At 29.1% G+C, this 13,213-nt stretch overlaps 1 non-coding gene across 1 annotated transcript; it reads left to right on the top strand.

Annotated features, from left to right (window-relative positions):
• Positions 1-1,082: 1,082 nt before the first annotated feature.
• Positions 1,083-1,188, top strand: LOC116121441. Its single transcript, XR_004126728.1, has one exon. It is a non-coding gene; the product is annotated as a small nucleolar RNA R71 (small nucleolar RNA).
• The last annotated feature ends 12,025 nt before the right edge of the window (positions 1,189-13,213 follow it).

Genomic DNA, 13,213 nt, shown 5'->3' with positions numbered 1-13,213 from the left:
CTTCCGCTTTGTTAGAAAGGATGTCTTTTAAGAACTTTGCATAACTAGGCATCTGCACTAAAGCTTCAGCAAATGGAATATTTATTTGCAATTTCTTAAAGACCTCTAAAAACTTTGAAAATTGTTGATCCAGTTTATCCTTTCTAATTCTATCGGGATAAGGAAATTTAGATACATCTTTTTCAACAACAATAGAATCATAATTTGACGTACCTTTTCCTTTACCTCTTGAAATTTCCTTTACCTTAGTCTCTGTCTCTTTTTCTGAATTTGCCTTCTTTTCCTCAATAGAGATCGGTAACTCTGCTTCACTTTCCGCCTTCTTTTGTGATTCTTCTTCACCAATCACCTTTCCATCCCTCAAGGTTATGGCCTTACATTGCTCCTTCGGGTTCCTTTCCGTGTCACTCGGTAAATGCCCTTGCTGTCTACCCGAAATGATATTGGCCAACTGGCCAATTTGAGCTTCTAAATTCTTGATGGAAGCCTCTTGATTCTGAATTCTTGTCTCTGTAGTACTCAAGAACTTCGCCATCATCTCCTCTAAATTTGATTTCTTCTCTTGAGATTGAAAACCTGGCGGTGGAGGTTTCACTTGATTGTTATTACTCTAAGAGAAATTTGGGTGATTCCTCGACCCCGGATTATATGTTTCACTGTATGAATTATTATTAGGCCTGCGAAAATTTGAAACATAGTTAGCTTGATCAAGCATAGAATTAATAGCAAACATGTTACCTGATTGACAATCATGGTTAGGGTGATCTTCGCCACAAAAATCACACATAGAAGCAACTATTGCAGGTTTTTGCATTTAAAGTCCATCAATCTTCTTATTTAACGCCTGCATTTGTGCTGCCAAAGCCGTGATAGCATCTATGTTATGAACACCTGCCGTTCTTCTCACAGGCAACCTCTCTATCGGCCACTGATAAGAGTTTGAAGCCATTTCCTCTAGCAATTCATAAGCTTGTTCTGGTGTCTTCTTACCTAAAGTACCACCCGCAGCAGCATCATCAATCATATTTCGAACTTCACTATTAAGACCATTATAGAACATCTGGACTTGCAGCCAAATCGGTAATTCATGGTGGGCACATCTCCAGAGCATGTCCTTGAACCTTTCCCATGCTTCGTATAGTGACTCTGTATCCACCTGCATAAACATAGTAATATCATTACGCAATTGTGCAGTCTTTGCAGGAGGAAAATACCTACTCAGGAATTTTTGTGTCATTTGCTCCCAGGTTGTAATCGAGCCTGATGGTAATGAGGTCAACCAACTCTTAGCTTTGTCTCTTAATGAAAATGGGAACAATCTTAGTCTTATAGCTTCGTCGGAAACTCCATTGTGCTTAACAGTATCACAAATCTCTAGGAAATTTGCATTATGTAAGTTAGGATCTTCATGTGCCAAACTACCAAACTGTACTGACTGCTGAATCATCTGGATGATTACTGGCTTTATCTCAAAGGTGTTGGCATTGATCACTGGTCGTCGAATGCTCGATGTTGCTCCATTTAGAGATGGGGTAGAGTACTCGTTTAGTGTACGAGTTGCTAGTGGTGTTCCATTATTTGGGTTATCGTGATCACCCATGATGTCCCTTTTGATTGTTCTCTTTCTTGTGTGAAAAGTGCGCTCTATCTCAGGATCAAATGCTAGTAAAATCTTTCCAGAAGGTCTGGTTATACACTGGCAGAAACACCTATTGGTTTCCAAAAAATAAACAAACAAAATAAAAATAAAAAATCTCAAAGTAACAAGTAATCTTAAAATAATCACAAACAATCTAATGATCCCCGGCAACGACGCCAAAAACTTGATGCGACTAAATCAACCTTAGCAAGTGCACTAGTTGTGTTCAAGTAATAAAGTGATGAGTTTGAGTATTGTCCCACAGAGATCAAAGCAAATATTTGTAATTACTTAAAACTACTTACACGTTATTTGAGAAAACGAAATCTTAGAGTGTAAAAGTAACGGATTAAAAATAACTAAATTAAACAAATAAATAATGTGATGAACTTTGCAATATTAATGAAGTTAGGGTACAGATTTCCCCCTAATTATGCTTGACAACCACTCTTAATACCTGTTTGTGCTATGAATTGGTAGGATTCTTCTAAGGCCAATTATCCTTATTCAGGCATAATATTTAACTTAATACAGATCCCTATTCGGTTGCTCTGAAATTAAGAAGCATAAATTCATCAATCCCTTACGACTAATTCGCCCTATTCGGTTATGAATTAGATGGACCACAAATTAATCCTAGAATCTCTATTCGATTACTTCTAGTTTTAATATGTTGTGCAATGTTATTCCCATAGAAAAATTATGAATATGAATTAAGCAATAAACCCTAACTTCTCTATTCGAAACATCATCAAGGTAATTGAATCAATCCAAAATTCATAAAGCATTAAACCTAAACTCTTGCACAAATTCATAAACATAAATCTAGTATTAAGAATAAAAATTATTCAAAACATAATTAGGGTTTCATCCTCCCCTAACAAAAGAGATTTACTCCATCCTAAAAACAAAGAAATAAATAGAGAAGAAGGAAAATATATTCAGATTTGAAAAGAAATAAAAAAACAAACTCTTAAATCTGATCTTCAGTCTTCAAGCCTCAAGAATGTGTCTTCTCCTCTCAAAAATATGCAAAATTCATCCCTTGACAACTGATCTCAATTATACTTAAATACCCAAAAGAGTCCTAAGTGAAAAAGGAAAGAAAAACTGATAAAAACGCGCTAATAGGTTCCGCCACAACCCTGGCTGTGGCCGAATTTAAGTCACCACAGCCTAGGCTGTGGTGCTTCCCGGTCTCTTTGTTTTCTCTTTGTTCCATCACCATTGCCATGGTGAACTACCAAGGCATGGCTGTGGCCTTCAAGACTGAAGGGCAATCTCAACTTCTTCAAGCTTTAAATCCCAATTTCATTCCAATACTCCAATCTACTCATTCAAAGCCTAAAAAAATATAAAAGTTATCCAAATCAATAAGTAACCATTCATATCTCAAACTTAACAAAAACAAACATAAAAACAAAGGAAACAAATAAGAAGTTAACTAAACTAACATCAACACAACCCTAAAAACACTCAAATTATGCAACTTATCAGTTGACTTGCAAAATTCGGCCATGGCTTAAGTTTTTAAAATTTTTAATTGCACTTTATGTTCTTTTGATCTTTGTTTGAAAAACATGATGGTTATGGCACAAACATCAACATTTAATTGAAATTTTAGTGTTTGATTGAAGTTGGCCAAATGAGTTTGGGTTAAAATGTTACTTGTTCAATATTTATGGCTTGAAGAATACAATTCTTGATGATTAGGACATTGCATGGATGCTAATATGTCACTTTTGATGAAAATTGATATTGTTCACATAATTTTGATTATGTGAAATTTTGGCCATGACAAGTTTGTAAATTAATTGTTGATTAATTAGCATACTTATTTAGACAATTTAAAAGTTTTAATGTTTTAATAGTGATTAAAATGTTTATGGATGCATGGAGATGAATTTTGTTCATGTGAGAGATTATTGCATGTTTTTTAATTAGGTGTAAAAGGGTTGTTTGATCTTCTTTGGCATAATTTGTCATACTATATTATGTTTGTTAAATATGTGATTTAATGGACATTAAAGGGTATTAAGATAATTTTCCTTAAAGAGTTAAGGGTAAAATTGTCTTTGTACCAAGAACATGGAAAGGTAGTGCGAACACAATTTAATTGTTCATTATGTCTTTGATAAGATTAATTGAATCAATCATTAATGTATATTGATATTCCATGTGATAAGATAAGCATAAATTTACTGCAGCAACTTTTCATTACCAAATGTTGGTTTATAATTGCTTATTTAATGTAAGTGTTACATTATCCCCTAAAGTTTCATTAATGATTATTAATGGACAATTTATTAGATATAATTGATATATGGGGAATATATGTGTTATATTAATACAATGCATGTTTGTTATGTTGTTGAAACATGTGATGTCGTATTTCAGCATGTAATATGCTTGTATGATTTATGCATATTAATTATGCCATTGTTTATAGTTAAGTTTTAATATTTATATGAAGTGTTGAAACTTAATTTTATGGAATGACATTTAGTTTTAGGTTTATAGTTTGTAGTTTGGGGTTTATGTTTTATATTTAGTTGATACATATGGTGGATAGGGGTGAGCGGTTCCGGGTACCCTGCACTTTTCCGGGGAACCGGAACCGGAACCGCATAGTACAGGTTCCTAAAAAAAGGAACCGGAACCGGAACCGCATAGTACAGGTTCTTCAATTCAAGGAACCGGAACCTAAAATGCAGGTTCCGGTTCCTTTCCAGGGTACCCTGTAAAAAATCAATTACCCCCTATTAGTTTAAAAAAAACAAAAACACCTTATAAGTTTACAAATACACCCCTAACAAATTTTCGTTATCATTCATTTGTGTCCAATGTAACTCATAACCTGTAATCTCTAAGCAACACTTGAATTCAATCAATTCATACAATTCACATAAAATTCGTCAATCAAAACCAAAACACAACAATTATTCATCACAATTCACTAAAAATAACTTCACCAAACATTTAAACAAAAACAATTCTTAATACTAATTACTAACATTGCCATTGCCAGGGGTCTATTTGATAGTTAATAAATTATTATGTTTATAAATTTATTAATTTAATGTTATAATTGGTTAATGGGTATTTTAATATACCAAATATATTTAGTAAATTTAATATTAGAAACAAGTAATGTTTAATTAAATAAGTGATCATACTACAATATAAATTGTAATGTTAATTAATAAGTGATCATACTACAATGTAATTGTAATGTTATAATTAATTAAGTAATATATTATTTAATTATAATGTAATATTATAATTAATTAAATTGTTAATCATTTAATTAAGTATTATAATATTGTTTATAATGAATATTATAATTAATTAATAATCGTACCATAAATTTATAATATAATGTTAAATTAATAAAATTATAATAATTCGATTAAATATGTGCAAATTAGTAATTACTAATGTTAATATAATGTCATAATCAATTAAGTAATTATTTAATTATGTAATGTATATAATTATATGATCATACTATAATAGATAATGTAATGTTATAATGAATTAAGAATCATACTACAAATCTATAATTTAATATTATAATTAATTAAATTTCAAATTTAATTAATATACTAATGTTTTAAATGGAATTATAATTGATTAAGTAATCATATTACAAATATATAAAGTAATGTTATAATTAATTAAATTTTTAATCGTTATAAGTATGTAAAGTATAGTAAATTACTAATGTTTATAATGTAATGTATAAATTATAACTAATTAAGTAATATGCAATCATTAACTATATAATGCTATAATTAAGTAAGTGATTATAATATAATGTAATATAATAATATATAATTTAATTGAGTAATTATTTAACTATAATGTAATGCTTAATAATGTTTATAAGGTAATGTTATAATTAATTAAATTTCTTATCATTTAATTAAGTATTGTGCTAATGTTTATGTAGTAAATTAGTAATTAAATGTTAAAATTAATATCATAACTTTAATCAATTAAGTAATTATTTAATTATGTAATGTTATATAATATATGATCATACTATAATAGTATAATGTAATGTTATAATGAATTAAGTAATCATACTATAAATCTATAATTTAAATTTAAATTAATTAAATTTCAAACATTTAATTAATATACAATGTTTTAATGGAATGTTATAATTGATTAAGTAATCATATTACAAATATATAAAGTAATGTTTAATTAATTAAATTTTTAATCGTTTAATTAAGTAATGTAATAGTATAGTAGATTACTAATGTTTATATATAATGTATAAATTCATAACTAATTAAGTAATTTGTAATCATTAACTATAAATGCTATAATAAGTAAGTGATCAATATATAATGTAATATAATAATATTATAATTTAATGAGTAATTATTTAACTATAATGTAAGTAATTAATGTTATAAGGTAATGTTATAATTAATTAAATTTCTTATCATTTAATTAAGTATTGTGCTAATGTTTATGTAGTAAATTAGTAATTACTAATGTTTAAAATATAATATCATAATTCATAATTAATTAAGTATTATTTTAATATGTAATGTATATTAATTTATGATCATACTATAAATAGTATAAGTAATGTTATAATGAATTAAGTAATCGTACTACAAATCTATAATTTAATATTATAATAATTAAATTTCAAATCATTTATTAATATACTAATGTTATAATGGAATATTATAATTGATTAAGTAATCATATTACAAATATAAAAGTAATGTTATAATTAATTAATTTTTAATCGTTTAATTAGTAATGTAATAGTAAGTAAATTACTAATGTTTATAATGTAATGTATAAATTCATAACTAATTAAGTAATTATGTAATCATTTAACTATATAAGCTATAATTAAGTAAGTAATCTAAATAAATGTAATATTAAATATTATAATTAATTGAGTAATTATTTAACTATAATAATGCTAATTAATGTTTATAATGAAATGTTAAGATAATGTTATAATTAATTAAATTTCTTATCATTCAATTAAGTAGTGTCTAATGTTATATAGTAAATTAGTAATTACTAATGTTTAAAATATAATATCATAACTCATAATCAATAAGTAATTATTAATTATGTAATGTTATAACTTATAGATCATACTATAATAGTATAATGTAATGTTATAATGAATTAAATAATCATACTATAAATCTATAATTTAATATTATAATTAAATTTCAAATCATTTGATTAATATACTAATGTTTATAATAGAATGTTATAATTGATTAGTAATTATATTATAAATATATAAGGTAATGTTATAATTAATTAAATTTTTAATCGTTAATTAAGTAATGTAATATATAGTAAATTAGTAAATTGCTAATGTTTATATGTAATGTTATAAATTCATAACAATTATGTAATTATGTAATCATTAACTATGTAATGCTATAATTAAGTAAGTGATCATAATATATAGTAATATAATAATATTATATTATGAGTAATTATTTATAATGTAATTTAATAATGTTTATAATGAAATGTTTATAAGTAATGTTATAATTAATAAATTTCTTATCATTCAATTAAGTATTGGCTAATGTTATATAGCAAATTAGTAATTACTAATGTTTAAAATATAATATCATAACTTATAATCAATTAAGTAATTATTTAATTATGTAATGTTATAATTAATTATTCATACTATAATATAATGTTATAGTGAATTAACTATAATAATCATACTATAAATTTAATGTTATATTATATTAATTAAATTTTTAATCATTTAATTAAGTTTGTACTAATGTTTTAATAAAGTCAATTAATTAAGTAGTAATCAATTAATGTAATGCTATATTAATTATACTATAAATCAATTAAGTATGTTATAAAATTATAATTAATTAAGTAATCTTTAAATAAATGTAATATTATAATTGATTAAGTATGATATTTAACTAGTAATTAAATTTATTAATGTTTATCAATTATATAAAATTAATTAATTACTAATTTATTATAGATATACTTAGAACTTGAAATTGAAGTAAATAACTAAATATATTATTACTCAATCAAATATACTATTTATTCAAAAATAATTCTTTTAATAACATTAAAATGTAAAACACTTTTAATTGGATCATAATTCTAATTATTCACTTAATTGATCAAAACTTTATATTAATGTATTATAATATATTAAAGCTTTTAATATGGTGTAATTTATATAATAAATATAATTGTATTCGTATATTTATTAATTAGGTATTCTAAAAATTAACTTTTTCTATTTTAAATTTTATATGCAAAATAATAGAAACTCCCCTATTATTTACATTTCACAAATATTTCATTATAGTCCAGGTTCCAAAATAGGTTCTAACAGGTTCCAAAAACAGGTCCAAATAGGTTCCAAAACAGGTTCCAAACAGGTTCCAAAACAGGTTCCAAACAGGTTCCAACAGGTTCCAAAACAGGTTCCAAATAGGTTCCAAAACAGGTTCCAAAACAGGTTCCAAACAGGTTCCAAAACAGGTCCAAACGGTACCCCTACAGGTTCCAAAAAGGGTACCCTTTTTACAGGTTCCGTTCCGGTTCCGGTTTCTCCGGGGTAGAACCGGAACCGGAACCGCACAGTAGCGGTTCCAAAAAATTGGAACCGAAACCTACCCGCACAGTGAGGTCTGGGTAGGTTCCGGTTCCGGTTCCGGTTCCGGTTCTTACCCCCGGTTCCGGTTCTAACCGCACGTGCTCACCCCTAATTATTGGTGGATATGTATAGGGTAGATATTAAAACATTAACCTAAAAAAAACCTAATCTTTAAATCTTCCCTAATTAAAATATTAAGTCTAAGCCTTCCATTATGAGTCATTAATTCTTTGCCATAGAATTAGAGATCCCAAGATTTTTATATGTGAGGGATGGTAATTTATGACATAGAATTGATTGTCTTAGTTCTTGGATAGAAATTTCATTGTACCCAAGATTTCTATTATTTGGGGCATAATAGGAATTCTATTTTAAGAAAGCATAATGGGTCGGATTTAACTAGTCTAGGATACCAAGATTTCTATTATATGAGGTATCTGAAACTAGAGGCAAGGAATTGAATCATAGCTTATATGGTGATATAAAAGGAAATAGTTTCCTACTTATTGAATTTAATGGACCAAGATCTCTATTATGTAAGGTTTATTAAATTTGATAAGAATTTGATTCTCCACTAGAAATTTTAATCCAGTGAAATTTCCTAATCTTTATCCAGGTAAGCATAGGATTTGAATAAAATTGTGGGAGCTAATTATATTAGCTTAATAAAAGACATATGTGACAAAACACTCATAATTTTTTAATTTCCTTGCAAAATATTAAATCGTAAAAGATGAATAATCTACTGTTAAAAATCCTAGATGAGAACAAGTAGTTAGTTGGCCGCAGTAATTTCAATGATTGGTTGAGGAAATTGACAATAATATTGAATTCAGAAAATGCAGCCTACGTTTTAGAAACGCCCATGCCTGAACCTCCTCCTTCTGATGCTCCATCTGATGAGTATAATGAATATAAAAAATGGAAGGAAGATGAACTTAAAGCTCGCTCTTATATGATGGCATCGATGAGTGACGAGCTCCAGAGAAAGTGTGAAGAGATGAAAACTGCTATGAAATTTACCTTGCGTTACAAGAGTTGTATCGTGAAAATTCAAGGATAAGACAATATGAATTAAGTTCAACTTTATTTGGAATGAAGTTGAAAGAGGGTGTGTCACCAGAAGAACATGTCATGAAAATGATTAATATTCAGGGGCAATTACATGCCATGAAAATTGAAATGCCAAACACCTTCAAGCTGGATTTAGTTCTTCAATCTCTACCTTTAAGTTTCATACCTTTCATCAATAATTATCATCTCAATATGATTGAGAGAAAACTTCCTGATTTTTTGAATGAGATTCAACAGTTTTATGATCAGGAAAGAAAAGGGAAAAGGCAGGAAGTTGTTAGTATGGTTTCTTCCAGTAAGACAAAGAAGAAAAAGTCAATGAATTCCCAAAAGAAATTGGGAACAAAACCCAAGGGAAAAGGGTTTAAGAAAAAAGCTGCACCTTAAGCCAATAAATCTAAAGAAAAGGGCCAATGCTTTTGGTGCAAAGAAAAAGGGCACTGGAAGAGGAATTGTCCTCTCTATCTAGAAAGTCTTAAGAAGACTAAAGCTCTTCTCATTGAGAAGACTGGATCAAGTATGTCCCAATGCTATGTCATTGAATTTGAATTAAATGTTAGCTCAAATAATTTATCTTGGATATTAGACTCAGCTGCTACTTTACACATTTGTGTTTGTTTGCAGGATCTACAGAATAGTTTTGCTCTAGCAAAAGATCAAGTCATGTTAAGAATGGAGAATGGAGCAAATGTTGCTGCCGAAGCCATGGGAACATTCAGTTTGATGGTTCCATCAGGACAACTTTTGTATTTGTACAATGTCCTGTATTTTACTAAAGCCACTAGAAATATAATTTATGTTTCTGTATTATTAAATATGGTTACAGTGTCCAGTTCAATAGAAATGAATGTTTGGTTTATTTTGGAGATAAACTTGTTGGCAAAGCTATCAATACAAATGGTTTGTATGTTCTAAAATTAAATGGCCATAGCATAATGAATTCCATAATTAATAAACAAACTCGAAATGAAATTAATCCTAAATTACTTTGGCATCATAAATTAGGTCATATAGGAGATAGAAGAGTAATCCAGTTAGGACAAAGTGGACTTTTAAGTTCATTCGGTTTAGAACCCTATCCGACCTGTGAATCTTGTCTTCAAGGAAAAATGACCAAGTCACTCTTTAAGAGTAAAGGGGAAAGGCCAAAGAAGAATTAATACATACAAATGTATGTGGACCATTTAATGAAATGGCTAGAGAAGGTTTTCATTACTTCATTACCTTTACTGATGATTATTCAAGGTATGGGTATTTGTATTTAATGAAATACAAATCAGAATCTTTTGAAAAGTTCAAAGAATTCAAGAATAAAGTAGAGAAACAAACTAGAAAGAGTATTAAAATTCTACGATCAGATCGTAGAGGTGAATACTTAAGTACGGAATTTTGAGATTTCCTAAAAGAAAATGGAATTATATCACAATTAACTCCTCCATTTACACCACAACACAATGGTGTATCTGAAAGGAGAAATTGTACTTTATTGGATATGGTACGATCGATGATGACTTTTACGGACTTGCGATTTACTTGTGGGGGTATGCCCTAGAAATAGCAGTGCATATTTTAAATAGAGCACCATCTAAATCAATCCAGAAAACACCATGTGAAGTATGGTGTGGCAAACCACCTAGTCTTAACTATTTAAAGGTCTGGGATTGTCCAACTTATGTCAAGACTTTCAAAACAGATAAATTTGACGTAAGATCTGAAAAAGGTAGGTTTATAGGGTATCTTAAAGAAAGTTTAGGATATTATTTTACTTCCCTACTGATCAAAGAATCTCAATAAGTAGAAACACACATTTCTTGAGAAAGAATTCTTAGAAGAAAGAGGTGCAGGAAGAAAAATTGAACTCAAGAAATATCATGAAGAGTCTCAAATCGATAATACTCAGATAAGTGAACCAGATCAAGAACCTTTAACACATGACACAATGGTTCCAGCCCGTAAATCTTCTAGAATATCTTGACCTCTAAAGAGATATTATGGTTTTTTACATGAAAAAGTTTTTGAATCTTTTTCAGTGGGAGAAGTTGATCACGTAGATGATCCTAAAACTTATGAAGAAGCAATATTAGATATCGATTTTGGAAGATGGTTAGAAGCGATGAATTCTGAAATAGAATCCATGCATGTTAATCAAGTTTGGACACCTATTGACCCTTCAGAAGTAATAGTTCCTATTGGTTGTAAATGGGTCTTCAAGAGAAAGGTTGGCAAAGATGGAAAGGTAAAAGACCTATAAGGCTAGACTGGTAGCGAAAGGTTATACTCATAAACAAGGCTTGGATTATGAGGAAACTTTTTCACCAGTTACAATGCTTAAATCCATTAGAATCTTGCTAGCCATAGCAGCACACTATGATTATGAAATTTGGTAAAGGGATGTCAAGACCCCGTTCCTTAATGGATTTGTTGAGGAAAACATATAGATGCAACAACCTGAAGGTTTTGAATTCAGTACTAAAAGACATAAAGTGTGCAAATTACATAGATCCATTTATGGATTGAAGCAAGCTTCCAGAAGTTGGAATATCCGGTTTGAAGAAACGATTAAGACTTTTGGTTTCATAAAGAATCCGGATGAATTGTGTGTATATAAGTGGGTAAAAGATCATGTCTCGATTTTCCTCATATTATATGTAGATGACATATTGTTAATGGGAAATGATATTGTGATGATGATCGAAGTTAAGATGTGGTTATCAAAGGCTTTCTCAATGAAAGATTTGGGAGAAGCAAATTATATCCTAGGAATTCGCATCTATGGAAATAGAGCAAAAGGATTGATAGGGTTATCTCCAAGCATGTATATAGAGAAAATATTGAAAAAGTTCAACATGCAAGACTCCAAAAGAGGCTTTTTGCCTTGCGGTCATGGACTAAATCTTTCTAAGGATATGAGTCCTAAGACTGATCGGGAGCGACAGCGGATGCGTAATATACCTTACGCTTCAGCTATAGATAGTCTTATGTATGCAATGCTATGTACAAGGCCTGATATAGCCTATGCTATAAGTGTTGTGAGCAGATATCAATCAAATCCAGGAGAGAAACACTGGTCAGCAGTTAAAACAATCTTTAAGTACTTGAGAAGGACTAAAGATTTAATATCGAGTTATGGAGGTTCAAAATTAAAAATTCGGGGATACTCAGATTTTGATTTTCAATCAGATGTGGATGATAGAAAGTCTACATTTGGATTCATCTTTACATGTAATGGAGGAGTAGTTAGTTGGAAAAGTTCCAAGCAGTCGACCACTGCCGACTCCACTATAGAAGTTGAATATATTGCTGCTTCAGAAGCAGCAAAAGAAGGTGTGTGGATTCGCAAATTTGTAGCTAAACTTGACATGGTTCCGAACATGAGTTATTCGATAACCTTGTTCTGTGACAATAATGGTGCTATTGCACAAGCAAAGGAACCAAGAGCACACCAGAAATCAAAGCATATTCAACGTAAATATTATATTTTGAGAGAGCTTGTTGAAGCTGGAGAAATTTTGGTGCGGAAAACACCTTCAACAGATAACGTAGCTAACCCAATTACTAAAGTGATGACACAAAAGCAATTAGATCATCATCTTGAGAAGATGGGTATTAGATACCACAATGATTAGCTCTAGTGCAAGTGAGAGTTTTGTTAGTGTATGCCCTAGGAACCAATTGTGTCGTCATTTCCAAGGAATTATGTTTTATATATATATGTTAATGTATATATTTGTATATACATTTTTATCTTATCAATAGAAGAAATTGTTCTTATTTCACGTGTGGTTTATTGCTTCATTTATATATATGTATTGCATGTGAAATGTTCGAATGATACAAATCTTTAGAAAATCAAA

The sequence above is a fragment of the Pistacia vera genome, unplaced genomic scaffold (genome assembly GCF_008641045.1).
Source record: "Pistacia vera cultivar Batoury unplaced genomic scaffold, PisVer_v2 Contig983, whole genome shotgun sequence".
Taxonomy (NCBI): Eukaryota; Viridiplantae; Streptophyta; class Magnoliopsida; order Sapindales; family Anacardiaceae; genus Pistacia; species Pistacia vera.
The sequence above is the reverse complement of the archived record's forward strand: the minus strand, read 5'-3'. Positions and strand labels throughout refer to the sequence as shown.